The sequence below is a fragment of the Heterocephalus glaber genome, unplaced genomic scaffold (assembly GCF_053883595.1).
Source record: "Heterocephalus glaber isolate CG9 unplaced genomic scaffold, H.glaber_assembly_v1.0 deba00001479, whole genome shotgun sequence".
Lineage (NCBI taxonomy): Eukaryota > Metazoa > Chordata > Mammalia > Rodentia > Bathyergidae > Heterocephalus > Heterocephalus glaber.
This window is the reverse complement of record NW_028258316.1, coordinates 649,504-668,614: the sequence shown is the minus strand read 5'-3', so window position 1 is coordinate 668,614 and position 19,111 is coordinate 649,504. Positions and strand designations below refer to the sequence as shown.

The 19,111-nt window shown below is 54.4% G+C and overlaps 1 long non-coding RNA gene and 1 pseudogene across 6 annotated transcripts in view; one reads left to right on the top strand and one right to left on the bottom strand.

Annotated features, from left to right (window-relative positions):
• Positions 1 to 1,427: 1,427 nt before the first annotated feature.
• LOC110350131 (uncharacterized) overlaps positions 1,428 to 19,111 on the bottom strand; it is a 42,989-nt gene continuing 25,305 nt past the window's right edge. For 4 of the 6 annotated variants that reach the window (XR_015439710.1, XR_015439714.1, XR_015439711.1 and 1 more), the window contains 4 exons: positions 15,250 to 18,025; positions 14,790 to 15,163; positions 12,593 to 12,701; positions 1,428 to 1,873 (listed from right to left, as the gene is read on the bottom strand). This is a non-coding gene — a long non-coding RNA (uncharacterized LOC110350131). Of the gene's footprint in view, positions 1,874 to 12,592; positions 12,702 to 14,789; positions 15,176 to 15,249; positions 18,026 to 19,111 lie in introns of all 6 variants that reach the window. The other 2 variants (XR_015439712.1, XR_015439713.1) reach the window with 2 other exon arrangements.
• Positions 3,742 to 9,390, top strand: LOC101718325 (prefoldin subunit 4 pseudogene; annotated as a pseudogene).

Genomic DNA, 19,111 nt, shown 5'->3' with positions numbered 1-19,111 from the left:
CCCACCGCGGCAAAGAGCACTGCTTGGAGGAGCTGCCCTCACTGCCCTGACCTGGGCTGTCTGGGGCCCCACCACCCTCCGGGTGCCCCAACCCCAAGAGCTGCCTCGCCCCAGCCTGGCCATGCCAGGGACCCCTCAGTATGGGCAGGCGGGTGGCCCTCAGGCTCAGGCTGGACAGCAGGAGGGACTCAGGGACAGGACAGTCCAGGCCAGGGAGCCTCCGGGCAGGGGGTGTCAGCCCCGCCCCACACTGGTGCCCGCCAAGAAGTAAGCAGGACCCTCTCCAGGTCCCATCTGAGCCGCGGCTGCTTCACTTCAGGAGCTCCGCTTGGATCTCTGCTTGGACCCAGGGACCCACAGCCACCTGTGGTTCTGGATGCTATGCTTGGAAAACCTGACTTCTGGGAGCTTCCTTGGGTTGCCCAAAGCCTGGAGCCAGAGTGGAGCCCTATACACACCCGCATGACTGACAGGAGCTGTGCCCTCTGCATCCTGGCCACTCCTGGGCACGGTGCCCACTGGCCCTTCATGTGGGTATGAGGTGGGGGTGGCGGGTGGAGAGGCTTGGGAGTGACGTGGGGATACCACTGCCAAGGCAGAAGCTCAAAGGCTCAAGGCCTCTGTGCCCACCACAGCCCAGGACGATGCCAGTCCTCGCCCACCTGCGGGGCCCCTGCCGCTCCCCAGGCAGCCCCAGCGCACGCAGGACCCACCTGGCTGTGGCTGAAGATGTTGGCCGGGGCGATGCGAACACAGAAGTGCCTGAGCACGGCCTTCGCCTGCTGCTGGGCCTCCAGGGAATGGTGGAGCTCTGACCTCGCTGGTGCCTCAAAGATGCTGTGCTGAGTAGTACCCACTCCCATGGCCCTGAAGAGGCGAGTTTGGTCCTCATCATCCTCACCGTGTGGCATGGCAGCCCCGACGTCAGCATGGCCCTTGCCTCCTGCCGGCCGCTGTGTGGGTCCGAAGTGCAGGGGAGGCTGCCTTCAGCCCCGCCCACCCAGGGTCTAGCGGCTTTGAACTCGACAACCAGGTCCTGGGCAGCACTTTGTTTTAGAGATGTGATCTTAGAATGGCGGAAACTACCTAATTACTAAGTTAAGCTTTAAAATTGATCGCTGAAACTCCAAAGAACGTGAAATAAATGAACTACACAGAGGAAGTAGCCCAAGAAACACGAATACACAATAAATTGACCAGCTATCACTAAGGAGTTATGCTATGGATAAAAAATACCCACAGTACTCCTAGTGCTACTGACAGCACTGAGACTGTGGTTCTGAATCTCCTGTGTGTGCCCTTGCACAAAGAGCATGGGTCGGGCCAGGGACTCAGCTCAGCGGTTCTGCCACCTGCCTCACAAGCGCAAGGTCCTGAGTTTGATCCCCGGTACCCCAAAAAAATGAACACGAGTCATTTTGCTGATGTATCAGGCGTTTTAACTGAGAAAAAGGAAACACAGATTAAAATTAAGAAGATGAAGCAAAAAAAGCGCAGGCCTGAAGAGAAAGCTTCTGTGAACTTCTGGTACACGTTATGTTTTAAAGTAAAACATCTCTCCTGACTGTCCACGGCCAAGGTCTGGATATGACTCAGGCCTGGCCGCTTCCAGACGCATGCCACATCTAGAAGAAGCGGAGCTCAGGAGAAACGGGCCCTCCAGGTTCGAGGCAGAAATGCAGACAGCAGGCAGAACATCTTGTTGATGCTGCCAGGGAACCTGTCTTGCTGTGTCAGAGGAACCACACGGGCCGCCACGGTGCCACAGGCCATGGGGCAATGCATGCAGTGAGGAGACTGTGTGGCTGGGAGGACGCAGGACAGGTTCAAAGCTGTGCTCAGAACAGTTCGTTCCTTAGGTCACCAGTTGCCTCTGCAGAATGAGAGACCAGGTCAGGAGCCTCAAGGCAAAGCCCCTCAGGAGGCGGCTCAGGAGTGCTTCCGACACAGCACCAGCACCGGCAGGGAGCTCCTGGCTATGACACCACAAACAAAGGCAATGAAAGAAACAATTTTTTTTTTTTGGTACCAGAGACCTTGCGCTTGTGAGGCAGGCAGTGGAACCACTGAGCTAAATCCCTGGCCCAGAAACTTTTTCTTTTTTTGGTACCCGGGATCAAACTTGGGACCTTCCACTTTCAAGGCAGACGGCGGCACCACTGAGCTAAATCCCCGGCCCAAAATTAAAAACTTTTGTGCATCAAAGGATGCTTTGAAGAGAGTACAGAACGGAGAAGTGGTTTGCAAACTGTATTGGGACAGGGATTAGCATGCAGTCTATGAGGAGCTCTGGCAATCAACAACAGTCACAGCCCTTTTTTCGGAGGGCAAAGGACTTTAAGGGACATCTCTCCAAAGACATACAGAAGGCCAATGGCGCATGAAAGGTGCTCAGGGTCCCTGGTCACTAGAGAAACGCAGATCAAATCCACAGCAGATCAAATCCACACTGCGTGTGAGCCCTTCCCCGCCCTCGACAAGGGCTTTTATGTGTATCTGTGTAGAATTCGCTAACAAGTCCGGGTGAGGACGTGGAGAAACCGGAGCCCAGGGCCTTGCACTGGAATGTGGGGTGGTACAGCCCCACGGAGGACAGTGTGGTGGCTCCCAGAAAGTCAAGCAGCTGCCTCCAGGACCTAGCCTTTCCACTCCTAGCAACACTCAAAAGAGTGAAATGGGCGATGTGAGCCGCGCTTCTGCACAGGGGTCCGCGGCAGCATTACTCATGGCAGCCACAAGAGGGAGCCAACCCAAGCACTGGTCCCCGAGTGGGGGGGGCGGATGGGGACCTTGGAGTATGACTCAGCCTTGAAAAGGAAGGGATCGCGGTGTGCTGGGGACACACACAGAGTGACGTGCAGTCAGCCCCACACCCTCATCGGTCGGCTCAACCAACTACAGGCTGGAAATATTCGAACAAATTCCAGAAAGCTCCACAAAGCAAAACTTGAAGTTGTCACGCCCTGAGCGCTTGGGGAGCAGAGATGTGTGGGAGCCTGGACGCCTGGCCGGGCGGCGTCATTCAGCGCTGTGTCCATCCTACCCCCATGAGAGCAGTGTGAACTTACCGTGCACCCACTGTCAGGGGCTGTAAGCCACCAGCAGAGGACTAAAGAGACTCAGAGGGTGCAGTAGGTTGTGTGCAAATCCCACTTTTTATATAAGGAACTCCGGCAGCTACGAACTTCGGCATGGGCAAAGGCTCCTGGAACAAATGCCCAGTGAGAGGCCGGGAAGAAGGTCGAGGACGGCCACCAGAGGGTGGAAGGGCAGAGAGCTTCCCTCGGGAGGCAGAGTTTGGGACGGGGTGTGGCTCTGCACAGAGGGTGTGACTCGACACAGCATTTGTGAGTGTGCTCGGCGCCATGATTGTGCACTTAAAAATGGTTAAAGTGAGCTGGGTGCAGTGGCACATGCCTATAATCCCAGAGCTCAGGAGGCTGAGGCAGGAGGATCACTGTGAGTTTGAGGCTAGTCTGGGCTACACCTTGTCTCAAAAAAATAAAGTGGTGCATATTATGCTATGTATATTTTACCATAAAAAAGCAAGGAAGATAAAGCAAAGTTACTTTGTGGTGATCAGTGTACACCTACATGACGAACAAATAGCAAAAATAAAGCCAGACAAAAGCTGGTGAACAAAGCAAACGCATGGAAATCAAGTAAAAGGGCGGTCACAGAAGAGGAGCCTGAGGATGTGGCAGGGCTCTGGGGGGAAGGGGGCAGCCAGGGGCGGGCAAGCTTTCTAGGTCCTGACAGCCCCTCAGGAGAGAGGAAGCAGAGACTTCTAGGGAAAGGGGGCCCCAATTAGAGGACACAGCAAAGGAAATTCGTTAGCAGGAAAGGGCTTGCTTTTCCTCCAAGGAAGGCCTGTCACACAATACATGTGCACGCTTCGTCACGGTGGGACAACGGAGAGCACACAGGAGACACACGAAAACGTGCAGTTGTGCAGCTGGGAAAACCCACAGTGTTAAGATGCTGGAAAGCAACAGCAGTGACAGATGGCAGCCACCATGAAGAAGGCGGCTGAAGAAGATGTCAATGTTACTTTCGAAGAGCAACAAAAGATAGACAAATTTGCGCAGAACACGAGTAGATTCACAGAGCTAAAGGAAGAAATAGAAGTAAAAAAGAAACAACTCTAGAATTTAGAAGATGCTTGTGACGACATCATGCTCACAGATGATGACAGCTTAATGACACCTTACAGGACTGGTGATGTTTTCATTAGCCATTCTCAAGAAGAAACACAAGACATGTTAGAAGAAGCAAAGAAACATTTGCAAGAAGAAACTGCTGCCTTAGAATCCAGAGTAGAATCAATTCAGTGGGTGTTAGCAGATTTGGAAGTTGAGTTATATGCAAAATTCAGCAGCAACATAAACCTTGCAGCTGATGAAAGTTCAACATTTTATAATACCTTTTAAAATTTGTTTAATAAACTTGAATATTGTTTAAAATGATAATTTCCCTTCTTCAAATAACATGGAAAGGAAAACTTTCTTTTTTTAAAGTTTTCATTTATTTAGTGGAGACTTGCCTGTTTTCACATGTCTTGCTTATTTATTTTATATTTTTAAAAGAAGACAGTATTCATCTATGTATTTTGCATAATGATTATATCAATTCTAGGGGCTTTATGTCATATTATTAAAACCAGTTAAAATTAAAAAAAAGCAGCAGGTGAGGTGAGAAAGCTAAACCTGCCCAAGGTCCTGTACCACGTCATTTAGATACAGTGAACCCAACCACACACCAACAGTTCTAGCACAACGCCTAATGGAACAGAAGTAGAATTTATAACCTTTTTTTTTTTTTGGTACCGGGGATGAATTTATAACTTTTAAACTCACAGAGAGAAAACACAATGGAGGTAAAAAGCTAAAAGAATATAAGAAGGGGAGAAAATAGAAAGTGGGATAAGTAGGAAACACACACTGAGACGGTACAAGGAACCCCAAATTGTGTCAGTACCCTCATAAATGCAGACGGACTAAACCGATGAGTTAAAAGGAGAGACTGCCAGATGACCGTTAGAGACCCAATCAGAGAGCGCTGTCAGCTGCCTGGACTACACGGCACGCGGCGTCCCTGGAGTCAGAGGGATTACAACAGATTTCACTTGACGGGAGGACCTAAGAATTCAATCAAGTGTGTGTCTGCACTGTGGCCATCCACTGTAGTGCGCCACGCAAACACTGATGAAGCATACGGAGAGCTGGCCCAGGCCACTGCCTTGCAGTCTTGGCCTTAGTGGAATCAAGTGGTCAGAGTTGAGCGGGACACAGATGCTGGGCACCATGCAGGCCACCGATGCTGGGCACCATGCAGGCCACCATGCAGGCCAGCGACCCCGTGGGCCGTGCCCTGTGTGTTCGAGAGGGAGAGGAGACGTGCGGCTGCTGCGTGGACATCTGCTGAAGGACCTGGCCCAGCTGATGAGCAAACTAACAAGCTTTTCAACCTGGAAGTTCAGTGAGGTCAGAAACCACTTTTAAAAAGATAACCACAGAGCCCAAAGTCCTGAAAACGAGAAGCTGCCTCCTAAGGAAGGCCAAGTCAAATATGTAACTGTAATGGATGTTCAAAAATTATTAGAACCAAAAAATAGTGAAAGTACTCCCCATCAGAACTGGTGGAATGTAGCGAGAATTGTACTGCAAGAAAAATTTATGGCCTTCAATGTTTACATCATAAAATAAGAGAAGCTGAAATTACAGACTGAAGCATTCTGCTTGGAAACAACTCCAAGAAAGCAAAGGAAGGAAATTATAAAGATAAGAGTGGAAATTAACGAGACAGAAAACAAAAAAGTAATGGAAAGGATCAACATAGCCAGATACTGGTCATTTTAAAAGATGTTAAATTGGCACAACTCTCTGAGATTAAAAAAGGGGCAAAGGGCCAAGGATTTAGCTCAGTGGCTTCGCCGCCTGCTGCGCAAGTGCAAGGACCCGAGTTCAATCCCCAGTACCAAAAATAAATAAATAAATAAATAAAAGGGCAAAGGCCAGGCCTGGTGGCACACGCCTGTGATCCCAGCACTTTGGGAGGCTGAGGCAGGAAGATCACCAGTTTGAGCCCAGCCTGGGCAACATAGAAACTTAGCAAGACCCTGTCTCAAAATGAAAAATAAAGGGAGAAGGGAAAGTAAGCAACATTAAGGACGAATTGGCCGGACAGTGCAGGAGCTGGAAGACCAAGGACGACCTCACACCTGCGTGCCTGAAAACCGACACATTACAGAAAAGTCACAAATGACCGACAGCAACTCAGACGGTGCAGCCAACTAAGTAGTCCTGCACCTGTTAGCAAGAATCAGCACTAGGAAACCCTTCCAAAGAAAGCGTCAGGCGGGCCGAGGATGCGACTTAGTGGCACAGTGCCTGCCTGGCAAGTGAAAGGTCCTGAGTTTGATCTCCGGTACCAAAAAAAAAAAAAAAGCATCAGGTCCAGGAAGCCTCACCGGAAGTGAGCCAACATTTGAGCAGAGAGAATTTGAATATTACTCAAAGTTGCAGAGAAAAAAGGAAAAACTCCCTAACTCATTTATGAGGCTAGAGAAGGGGAAACTGTGTCCAGCACACTCATGAAGATACTGACAAACTCCCTAACAAGAATCCCAGATCAGGCCTGGCCTGGTGGTGCGGGCCTGTCATCCCAGCACGCCAAGAGACTGAGGCAGGAAGGTCTTGTGTTTGAGCCCATCCTGGGCAACTTAGCCACTTGGTGAGACCCTGTCTCAAATATAAAGTAAAAAAGGGCTGGAGATGCAGCTAAGTGCAAAGGCCTTGGGATCAAACCCCAGTACTGCAAAACAAACAAAACAGAATGAGAAACCCCCCAAAACAAAAGAGAATCAAACACCACAGAGCACATTGTACACAAGGGCACTACACAAGGTCCAGCTGGTTTAACATAGACGTGTGAGGCTGGTTCCAAATTTAAAACCATTCATCGTGCTCACAGATTATTGGAAACTTCCATGATTATCTCAATAGCTGCAGAGGAAGCATTAGGTAGAATTTTTTTTTTTTGGTATCGGGGATCCAACTTGGGACCTTGCACTTTCAAGGCAGGTGGTGGAATCACTGAGCTAAATCCCCAGCCCCAGGTAGAATTCTTTCACCTTCATAGTGAAGCATTAGGGAACGGTCTGTATCGGGTGTGGGGGGGTCACAAGCCAGGACCACGGGCAGGCAGCCCTTGGGCCCGAAGGCAGCAGCTGGCCTGGTCTCTGCTCGGCCGCTGCACAATGCAGAAAGCTCTGCGGTGTGGGTGACGCTCAGCCTCACTGATCGCCAGAGACAGGGAAACCAGCTTCACGCTGGGGCCCAGCAGGTGGGTGGACACAGCCTGACCTTGGTGTTGGCGAAGGAGGACAGGGGAGGGTCCTGAGCTCCCACCTCCCTCCACCAGCACAGAAGAGGTGCTGCCCCTGTCCCTGTGAGCTCTGCCCAGCCCAGCTGCCTGCAGATGTCTGATTAGGACCCGCACGGCTGTGTCCTGCACCATGTCTGCATGTCACAGCGTGGCCTTGCAGTGCCCTTTGCCACTGGACACAGCGTCCTTAGTGCCTGGCATCTTGTCCAGTGAGGGAACTGCTGTGGCCTCAGTGTGGCCCGAGTGTGTCCTCAGCTCCCTGTGCTGGCCCGTGTGGCTACGCTGATGTGGGGGAGCCCGGAGGCAGGGCCTGGCAGGAGGTAGTTGATCCCTGGGGTGCCACTCTTGGCGAGGACCCGTCAGTTCCTGCGAGAGAGCAGGTGATCAAAAGAGAGGTGGCTGCTCTCCACATGCTGGCTTCCACATGGCCCTTGCACACCCTCCCACGGGCCTGGCTGCCTGGCCATGCTGGACCCTCCTGTACAAAAGCTCAGAACATCTGAATGCCTACCTAGTACCCGCCTCAGGCACTTTGTCATGGCAACAGCAGACTCGTGGCTGTGAGAACCGACTCCAAAAGCCCCAGAGTGACAGAGAGCCCCTCTGCAGGACTTTCCCTGGGGCCACTCTGGGGGAGTCAAGGGGGTCAGAGATGCAGAAGTATAGGAGACGCCCGGGACAGATTTGCCTGAAGAACTGGCTTACAGGATCACTGGGGCCAGGAGGCAGTCCTGACACCTACCGAGCAGGCTGTCCACGGGCAAATTCTGCTTAACCCTTCGGTGCTGCCCCAGGCCCAGAAGCCACCCAGAGCATACGGCATGCAGAAGCAGTCCGGACCCCCATAGAGTCCAGCCCGGGTGGAGAGGTTGGCTCTGCCCTCTACCCACGGCCGAGTGCCGTGCCCCTCATCCAGGCCCTGATGGGCGGTCCCTGCTTCCTCCAGCGGCCAATGACATACCTCTCACGGGGAATGCTTTCTTTCTTTTTTCTTTTTTCTTTTTTTTTTGGTACCGGGGATAGAACTCGGGACCTTGTACTTATGAGGCAGGCGCTGGAACCACTGAGCTAAATCCCTGGCCCTCTTTACTTTTTCTTATGTATCTATTGGTATTATCCATGAAAGGCACAGAAGATGAAACCCAGGTGAGCCCCCGTTTACCACAGTCCCTAGCTCATTTCCAGGGTTACTGAGGAAACTCGTGGCTTGGAAGGAAACTGGGCCATCTGAAGGGGGCAGCAGCTTCCCTCGTTAAGAGCGTTCTCTGCAGACAGGGCCCGGAGAGCCCTGTCCGGACCTGGGAGCACACGGGAGGCACCTGAGCAAGCTCACATTTGTGCGAAGGCCCATGTGCCCAGGGACAGCAGTCAGGGTGCAGGCAGAGCCCCGCTTTGCAGCACGGAGCAGAGGGCTCCGGAGCACCCTCCCCCAGGGCTGCAGGTTTGCATCGTGGACACGTGCACCACCTGGCCACACCCCACACTGGGATGCTGGGCGCCTCTCGCCCAGCGGGGGCCTTCACATCATCAGCTTTCCCATCAGGTCCTCTCTGCTCCCTGCTCTCGCTGACCCCGCTCCTCTTTCCTGGATGCCCATGTTTCCACCCTCCTCTGTCCTCTGCCGCCTGTCTGAGGCCATCTGGGTTTTTACAGGGACCAGGAAGGACATTCTCGGCTCTGTCCGCTGTTTCAGCCAAAGCCATTGCCACACAGCCAGCTCCTGTGATGGCAGTGCCCACCCAGGACCGGATCTGCATCACTTCCGCAATGCTGTGTGGTGCCCAGGCTGGTGTGGCTGTGGGTGGCAGCGCTCTTGTTCAGAGCCGGGGGAAGAACCTGCTTCTTCAGGTGCCTGTGGATGTTGGCTGAGCTTCGGTTCTGTGGCTCTGGGGCGTGGTCCCGGTTCCTGACCTGTGGCCTCTTCCACGTGCCCAGGCCAACAGAGGCACCATGGCCGAAGCTCAGAAACCCCCTGATGTCACCTTCTGCTCCAGCATTCCCTGAGCCACGGAGCGAGACAGCCCCTCTCCTGCAGGTTGGCTACCAGGCATCTGGCTAAGGCCCACGGTCAGGCCTCTGGTCTTATGTGCAAATCCTTCTGGCAGGGGCCGGGCCGGGCTGGGCCCACGCAGGTCCTGCTGGTCCCAGGGCTGGGCTGGCTCTAGGCTGGCAGACCCTGTCCCACCCAGCTCCGAGCAGGGACAGCTCAAGGTGTCCCTGTCCTCAGGTGCCTATGCTGCCGTGGACACCGAGGTTCAGAGGTGGCTGCTGTGGTGTCCCCAGAGCTCCATGTGTGTGAGGCCTGGCCTTCAGGGTGGAACCTTTAAGGATTAGGGCCTGGGGGCCCCCTGGGGTCAGTGAGACCCTGAGCGGTTCTCACAAGGACCACAGTGGCACCCAGCCTGGCCCACCAGCTCCTCTCTGCTCGTTACCCTCAACCCTCACTCCTAGAGCAGAAGAACACTGTCAGCATTCTCACCAGAGGTAGAGCGGAGGGGACCACGTGAACATGCACTTTGATGCTCCCAGACCATAACCTAAATAAATCTGCTTTCTTCATAAGCAGCCTCCCTTGGGTGTTTCTTTGTAGCATCCAAAAGCTGATGGAGACCGAGTCCTTGTAAGTCAGCATGGGCTCAGGCCAGAGGCCTGGGTACTTGGGCACCTCCTGAGCAGTGCTGTTGGGAAGCAGCCAGTGCTGCAGCCGGGGACAGAGCTGGACTAAGTCCCTGCTGTCTGAGGCTCTGAGGCCTCAGTGCCAGCCCAGGGTCTGGCTGCAGTGCTGCCTTCAGCCTCTGCCGAAGCCACTGTCACCAGGACTCCATCTCCCTCCTTGGGATTTCAAGTGAAAAGTGGCACCCTGACGGTTCTCTGCCACTCACCCTGCCCAACCCCGGCCGGGGGGCCTGGCCCTCCCTCCTGCTCACCTTGGCAGCTCTGCCATTGCCCAGCAGGCTGCGTCCACACCCAGCAGCAAGGCTCCGCCCCAGCCCCTGCAGCAGGCCGTCACACGCTGCATGCAAGGCCTGTGCCGGCCCTGGTCATTTCAGAGCCCCCCGTGTAAGCTGGGTGAGGGGCTTGGTCCCCAGGGCACCCCGCAAGGCACCATGGGGTGCACAGTGGTCCTATCAGGAGCTCATCATGGTGGGCTGGGAAGTCAGCTGCCGCTGCCCACTGTGCCCTGCTGGCAGTGGCCTCCCGAGTCCCGGTGAAGGCAGAGGGAGGTTTCACTCACTCGCCTGGGTGTGACTGAGACCTTTGCCTGCCCGGCGGCTCCAGGGACCCCCAGGTGGTGGGAAGTGGTGGGGTTCTCACCCAGGGCTCGGTGCATCTCAGCAGGCAGTGGGCATTGGCAGCTAAGGGCAAGGTCAGCCTCAGGGCAGGGCAAGGGAAGAGGGGCGTGGGCTGTACACCAGCACCTGCATAGAGGAGCTGTTCCTCGAGGGGCAGCCACCAGTCCCAGGCAGAGAGATGCTCAGTCAACCCAGGGTGCTGCCCAGCACCAGAAGGTTCAGGGCTCATGAGCCCGGGCAGGCGTGACAGGACGTGGCCCAGGCTCCATGCAGCTGCAGCAGAGGAGGGAGGCCTGGCTGCCCCTTTGCAGGCCAGCTGGGGCCTGGTAATGCCTCACCGTGGTAATTACCACAGTGGCTGGCTGGGGCACTCTGGGGACAGGTGGAGGGTAAGGCCGGAGGTGAGGCCAACAGGGTCAGGTTTGGACCAATGCCAGAGGCCTTTCCACCCACTCCGGTGAGCATTGTGCCCACCTCCAGGAGTGTGGCCTCATGCCTGGCCAGGTCCTCCCATCAGGCCAGCAGGTGGATGTTGTCCCCACCCATGTGTAGCTGCTTATAGCCCCTTGTGTCCCCTGTGGCCCAGGGTTAGCCTTGGCCACCCTGGAAGGGGGAGAGCTGGTGAACCCCAACCACGCCCCTCAGCACCTCCTGTCGCCTGCTCCCTGGGGTGGACCCGCACCTGCCCCAATCTGTGGAGCTGCTGTCGTGAATCTGTGGGGCCCTCACCTGCTCTGGAACCTGAGTCGGCTTAGCTCTGCGGCCACCACCTGGGGTAGCGAGAGGCCCAGGGCACACTAGGCAGCCGTGGCAGGGTCGGTGTGAGTGGCCACCATCTGCAAGAGTGGCTCCTGTGGCCAGGGCCTCTCCTCCACCAGGCCCTGTGGGGGCGACTGCAGAGTTCCCAGAGCAGGGCCGTCCACCTGGGCTCAGTGGGCAAGGCCAGGGGACCAGGCTGCCTGCTCCGTGCTCCCTCTCTGTCCAAGGCCCTAGATTCGAGGTCAGACCTGCTCTCCAGGACACTGGGCTGGCCTTGTTGCTGCTCCCTCTGCCCAGGGGGCCCACGCCGGCTCTTCTCTCCCATCATCTGCCCTTGGGGAGGAGGGGGCTGTGCCGTAACCAGGGAGGCCCAGAGACCTTGCCCTCATGGCTGGCTGTCCCCGTCCAGTGCTCAGCTCAGGGCAGTGACCCCAGCAAGTGAAGGCCAAGCTGGGCCGGGTGCCGAGGGGTCCCTGGGGCCTCCCCCGGCTTCTCAGGACCATTAGGCTACAGGCTGGCCCGTGAGACCCCCAGGACGTGGGGCCCCTTGCCCTCATGACCTCTGGCCCCTGTGGGCTCAGTGTCCCTGCAGAGCCCTGCTGCCCCCAGAGCCATCTGCCCAGACGGCTTCAGCTCCCCCAGCAGCCCGAGGTGTCTGCTTCCCCCCAGGCTGTGGGTTCTCACGTGGACGACAATGTGTGGAAACTCCTCCACATTCTTCAGGATGTCCACTGCGCTTCCGGCTGGCTTGACCTTGGCACTCAAGGGGACTGGCCTTCTAGACTGCACCCCAGGTGCGTGCATCCCTCTCTGGTGACTCATGCTGCCTCCCCACTGCCCAGTGCCACCCCGGCCCAGTGCCACCCTCTGCCGCCCAGCCACGTCCTGCACATGCAGCACGGCACCCAAGGATGGCTCTGTGGCAGTACAGCTTCCGTGTGCCTGCGTGTGCTGTACCCTGCCTGTGTGCACACAGCATCCCTAAGCCCCAGGCCTTGTGGTCCTGTCCACAAGAGGACCCCGCTCCCATCATGTGGCTCCCTGGCACATGTCCACCCCTGGGGCCGTGGAGGCCAGGTACCATGTGCTGGACTAACCCCACTGGACTAACCCAGCTTCCTGAGGTCCTGGTGGCAGATGGGGCAATTGCTCACCTCCTCGTGGTTGGCCCGGTTTCCTTGAGATATGCTTTTCTGAGGGCTGGGGATTTAGCTCAGTGGTTCTGCCGCCTTCCTTGAAAGCACAAGGTCCTGAGTTCGATCCCTGGTACCAAAAAAAAAAAAAGTTTAAAGAGATATACTTTTCTGCCAAGGAAACTGGCAGCCCCGTCCCTAGCAGCCTGGAGTTCCCTGCCAGGCCCGCATGGCCTCCTGCCTGGCAGCACGTGGGCCTTGGTGGCATGTGCAGAGGGGTCTGACTGCCCGGAGCTGCCCAGCCTGGGCCTGGCGCCAGCAGGGGTCCCCATGGGTCCCCAGTGCACACGCTCCTCCACAAACCACTCGTAGCACAGGCAACGCCACCCCCCAAGACAGTGGTCAGACTCACACAGGCTGCACTTGCAGGCCACTGTGGAGCCACCCTACTGCTGTCCGGGGACACTTAGCTGGGGCTGTTGGTTTTGTTCCCTCCCCCTTCACATCCCTATGGCTGTGAGGACCAACTTCTCCTCCTAGGGTGATCAGGATCCACCGTGCCTCTCCCACACCCACCGAGGCCCCCTCTCCTGGCTGTCCCTGAGCAAAGCCGCTGAAAGCACCGTGGAAATGACAGGGAAGCTCAGAGCTGTGGCTCTGGGCCGACACCAGGAACTGCAGCAGGGATGCTGAGGCCTCTCCTGCGCAGTGGGGCCTGCTCCCCTGGAGGCCCTGAGGGCCTTGGCGCTGTGCAGTGCAGCCTCTGCGTCTCTGCCTGGGCCTCCCTACCTTCCACCCCTGCTCCATCTCCGCTGTCTCCTGGCTCCGTCCCGTGCTTGCTCTACCTGGGGCTGCTGTCCTCTGGACGCTGCACCTCCTTGACAGAATCTAATCTTTAAAACCTTCCCCAGTTTCCTTTTCTCTGCTTACTTCTTTTTCACCACCTTTGGGAAGACACCTGCAGACCGACTGCCCCAACCCTCACTGAGCTCTTCGTGTGCAGCCACACTTGTCTGCCAGAGGCATCCCAGGGCCTGGGCCTCTTCGGTGCCCTGGCACCTCTCCAAGCTGTTCACAGCTCTGGCTCACGCCTTGTCTCCCGCTCCTGAGGCCTGGCTTGGGGGTCTGTGTGCCGCGCGCGTGCCAGCCACACCTCAAGGCTGCTGTGTCTGAGGGGGTCTGAGCTCTCAAGGGTGGTCGCAGCCAGGAGCCCGGGCAGAGATGCATCCACGCAGCTGCTGGGGTGCGGGCCGTGAGGCCAGGCTCGGCGCCAGCCTGCTGTGGTCTGGTGTGGTTGCAGTGCTGTGAGAGAGGCTTTGAGGAGTGGGGTGGTCCGGGAACCAGCCCTTACCATGCCAGGGAATGAGGTGCCAAATCCGACCAGCAGGTGCCGGACTGTGGACTTTCAGCTCTCAAAACTGTGAGCTCAGTAAAACTTGTTCAGTACCCAGCTTCGAGTATTTCGTTAGAGCAACAGAAAACAGACATCCACGGCCTCTGTCCTGTCCTCGGCAGTGCCAGATACCTGCTCTGCAGAAAGCCTCTGAGACCCCACTTCAGCCCCCCTGCTCTGAGGCCCCGGGCCTCCAGCTGCCAGCCCTCCTAGCTCTGAGGCACGCGTAGAGGACTCACGGTCAGCAGTCACTGCCTGGCCACCCAGCACCTCTCTTAAAAGCTCTCCCTCATTTTAGAGAGGCAGTGAATGCTTGCACTCAGCTGCCATTTTAAACCCTAAATTGTTCATTGAGGCCTGGCTGACCTAGGGTACGGTGCAGAAATCGAAGGCGCCTGCGCCCCGCAGACCTGCTGCCTAAACTTCTCCGTGGAACACTCCAGCTCTCAGCAGCCTCCCGAGCCACCTGGTGGTCCCTGCTCCCTGCACCTGTGACCAGTGCTGATGTCCCACTGTGCCCTTGCTCGGCTAGGCCTGAGGAGCACACCCCCAGCCCCTCCTTGGCTGCGGTGTGTGGTGGCTCCAGGCTCAGGTGGCTGAGGAGAAAGCTTCATGGATGCAGCTGCTCTGCACTTCTCTCTCTCTCTCTCTCTTTTTGGTGCCAGGGATTGAACTAGGGTCCTTTCGCTTGTGAGGCAGGTAGCGGAACCACTGAGCTACATCGCTGGCCCATCCCCACTTCTCTGGAGCAAACGCCAGGAGTGATGGGGTTGGCGCTGCTCTGGGTCGGACGCACACTGTGAAGCGTTTCCCCGGCACACTCACCTGCTCGGGCAGGGTACCTTTGTGCTGCTCTGGGTCTGAGCCACGCCCACTGTGCCAGCCCGGCGTGCTGGCTGATGGGTCGGGGATCTTTCTTCATGGTTTAGTTTGCATCTCCCTGGCGGGTTGTGCTGAGCAGTTGTTCAGGTGCTCTGGGGAGTGTGGCCCAGGTCCTGCTCACATGCAGACTGGCTCGTCTTCTGCTGTGTGTTTGCTTTGGGGGTCTCGTGTGAGTGCTTTCTGCTCCAGTGCAGAGCTGTAAGTGGTGTGCAGCAAACAGTGCTTCTGGGCCTCACAGATGTCCTTGCTTGCACAGAAGTTATTGGTCTGAGTCAGACTGGCCAATCTCTTCCCTTATCCCAAGCGATTTTCACATCCTGTTGAGGAATCTTTATTGCAAGGATCAAGGAATACAACTGTTCACACGAGTTTACCTGGCAGCCCGTGATCTCACCCAGTGTACCTGCTAATTCCAACAGCTTCCTGTAGGTGTTTCCTACGTACAAACTCATGTTTGGAAACAGCCTTTTTTCACGGTACCAACTCTCATACTTTGGACTTCTTGCCCGACTGGGATCCCGGTGTGCTGTGGAAGTGGTGCCAACAGCTGCTCCATTCTTGTTCTCGAAGTCATTAAATATGCCTCTTCCTGAGGTGGACAAACATGATCAAAGGACAGCGTGTGCATGTGTGGGACTATCACAGCGAACCCCATCACCCGGACATGAATACGTGTGGATGGCTTTAGTAGAAAGGTGATGCTCTAGAGTAGCAGGCCCAAGCTCACTCTCCCCCAGGAATTCCTAAGGACTGGGCACTGCCACTTGAGGCAGTGACCAGGCTGGGAAAGGGCATGGAAGCCCCATGCCCGGTGTGTGGTAAGCAGCACGGAGCCCGAACACGCACCCAGCAAGGGCCCCTGAGAACCTACCTGGACCTCAGCCAGCATGGGGCATGGGGAGCCGCCCAGCGCCGAGGAAGTCACCCCCCAAGGTGGGAGAGAAATGTTACCAGGCCTCACACCAGACATGAACCCCTGCTCCCAAAGCTCGAGCTTGAAAACACCCTCCTTTGCAGGGCGTCGATTGCCAGACGAGGCCCGTGCCGCTGATGCAGCATGCTGCTGCCCCCGGATTCCACGCTGCCCTGGTCCCACTGGGCAAGGCTGAAAGGAAGCGCAAGGCTCGCTGCTCCCAGGAAACCTGCACACAGGACACGGCCCAGAGTCCAGGGAAAACCAGCTCCCTGCAGGTCAGAGCCACAGTGCCTGTCACCAGGGCAGGGTCCTCAGCACACAGGGAGGAAGGGTAGGGACCACAACACGGAGAAAACTGGGCCATAGAGACCGACCGAGGAGCCACATGGATCATGGGGTCACCACAGTGAAAGTCACAGATCAGTGACACTGGGAGTGGAAGAAGGGGCATCGCAGAGTCCAGCGCAGAAGGGCAATCAGGGACTATCAGGAGCAACTCTAAGCCAGGAAGTGTGCGAACTTAGAGTAAATGGATGAGCTCTGTGAAATACAAACCTCTATTGCTCATCAAAAAGAAAGGGGGACCCTGGATAGCTCCACATTCAAGGAATTGAATCTGTAATTAAAATAACACCAGTTCCACACAATCTCTTTCAGAAAACTGAGAAGGAAGGAATAATTCCAAACTCATTTTATGAAGCAAGCATTATTCTGATGCCCAAAACAAACAAGCATTATGAGAAAAGACAATGACAAACCTGTCACACACGTGCAGAAATTGCCCTCCTCTGCTACTGGGATTGAACCCAGGGGCACTCTACCACTAAGCTATATCCCAGGACCTTTTTATTTTTAAAAATTTATTTATTTATTCTTTTGGTACCAGGGATTGAACTTGGGTCCTTGCGGTTGCAAGGCAGGCAGTGGAACCACTGAGCTAAATCCCCGGCCCAGAACTGTTTTTTTTTTAGTTTTAAACTTTGAGACATGGGATGGTTAAGTTGCTCAGGCTGGCCTCAAACTTGTGATCTTCCTGTGCACCACTATACTTGGATAGATGCAGAAATTCTTAACAAAAACAGGCAAACTGAGCCCAAAAAAAGGCATCCAAAAGATACTAAACCATGATGGGTTTATCCCAGGAACGATGGCTGGTTTAACATTAGAAATGTTGGGCCAGGGATTTAACTCAGTGGTTCCGGAGCCTGCCTTGCAAGCGCAAGGTCCTGAATTCAATCCCTCGTACCAAAAAAACAAAACAAAAAAAATTAGAAATGTTAGGGCCCAGGATTTAGCTCAGTGGTTCCACCACCTGCCTCACAAGCCCAAGGTCTGGAGTTTGATACCTGGTACCAAAAAAAAAAAAAATAGAAATGTTAGGTAGTACAGTTCACCACTAATAGTCCAAAATGGACAACCCACAAGATCTTAATAGCTCCAGAAAAAGCATTTACAAAATTTAACATTCTTTCCTGATCAAAATTTTCAATGAACTGTCCAAGAAGGGAACTTCTGTAATTTGCTGAAGGGCACATGCCCAGGCTTCAGGTAACACAGCACTCAACAATGAAAGGCTGAAGCGTGGTCCTGATACTGGGACAAGACAGCGATGTCCACTCTGCCCACTTCCCTTCCACTTGGTAACAAATGATCTGACGAAATAAAACTCCTAATTTGTAGGTGACATAATTATCCTCGCTGAAAATCCTATGGCATATTCAAAATACCTACAAAAACTACAAAATACAAGGGTTGACACATAAAAACCAATTGCGTTTCTATACACTAGCAACAAATGACTGGAAATTGAAATCTAAGAACATCACTTCCAACATCAGATATACTTAGAGATAAACTTGACAAAATATGTAGAGGCCTTATTAAAAATTTCTGAGGGTAATCAAAGACCTCAATAAGTGGAGAGAGAGCCCCATTCATGGGTCAGAACACTAAATTCTCCCCAAAGTCATCTTTAATTTTAATGCAATACCAATACAAATCACAGAGGATTTGTATTTGAGGTAGAAATTAAAAACCTGATTTGAATATTCAACCCCAAATGCAAAGGGTTTAAATAACCAAATCAACTTACAAAGAAAGAAAGAAAGAAAGAAAGAGGAACAGAACAGAGTTGGAGGGCCAACAGCACCTGACTTGAAGACTTCTTGTGAGGTACACGGGTCCAGAAGGTGTGGAGTAGGTACCCGGCAGGTGGACAGAGCAGACAGGCTGCCTGGAGCTGGACCCGCAGGTGCAGCTGGACCTGTGTGGACAGCTGACGTTTACAAAGGTGCAAAGGCAGTTTAGTGGGAAAGACAAACTCACTGTTCCAATGAGACCTGCATGCTAACCGACCAAGAATGCTGACCCCTCCCTCAGACTGTATGTCCACCCAGAAACAGCATTGATCTACATGAAAACCTAAAATCACGAAACTTCTGAAAGTAAGGACAGGAGGTGTTTGTGCTCAAGAGTTAGGCAAAGATTTCTCAGCTACAACACTAAAAGGCAGTCCATAATATTTTATTAAAAAATTGATAAATCAGAGTTCAACAAATTAAGAACTTTTACTTATTGAAAGACACTGTTAAGAGAATGAAAAGATAAACTATTTGCAAGTAACACATAAGACTCAGAACGCGTGTGTGCACACATGCGTGTGTGTGTGTGTGTGTGTGTGCGTGCGCGCGCTTTGGGATGGGGTCTTGCTATGTTGCCCAGCTGCCCTCAAACTCATGATCCTTCTGCCACAGCTTCCTGAGTGCTGGAATTACATGTGTGCACCACCATGCCTAGCCAAAATATATATTTTTAAAAATCTCAAAACTCCCTAACATGATAATAGCCTAGTCTAAAATGTGGAGAGATTGAATAGCTACTTCACAAGGGAAAGGAAAATCTGCTCAGTATCATCAGTCACTAAGAAAACGCAAATCAAACCCCAGTGCACTACCACTGCACCCCCGTGGGAACAGCTGCAGTGACACGGAGCCCCACAAGGCGGGGTGGCAAGTGAAATCCAGAAGGTCTGGTGACGTCTTTAAAAACTAAACATATTCAACACAGGACCGGCTCTGCCTCCTGGGCGCCCTGTTCGCAGGGCCTGGGTCCATGCACCCAGCTCCCTCAGGGACGGCCCCCATGGAAACCACCAGTGTCCTTCGGTGGTAACGGGGAGCAGGAACACAGCAATCTCAGAATAACTGTCGGGCGGAAGAGCCCGACCCATGTCATTCTTTGGTATGGTGTTCTCAGGCATGGAGAAGCATCTAGCGACAAACCAGGGTCCCTGTGGGGATGGGGACAAGTGGGTCAGGAGGGCTGGGCTGGGCTGGGCTGCAGGGCCCGA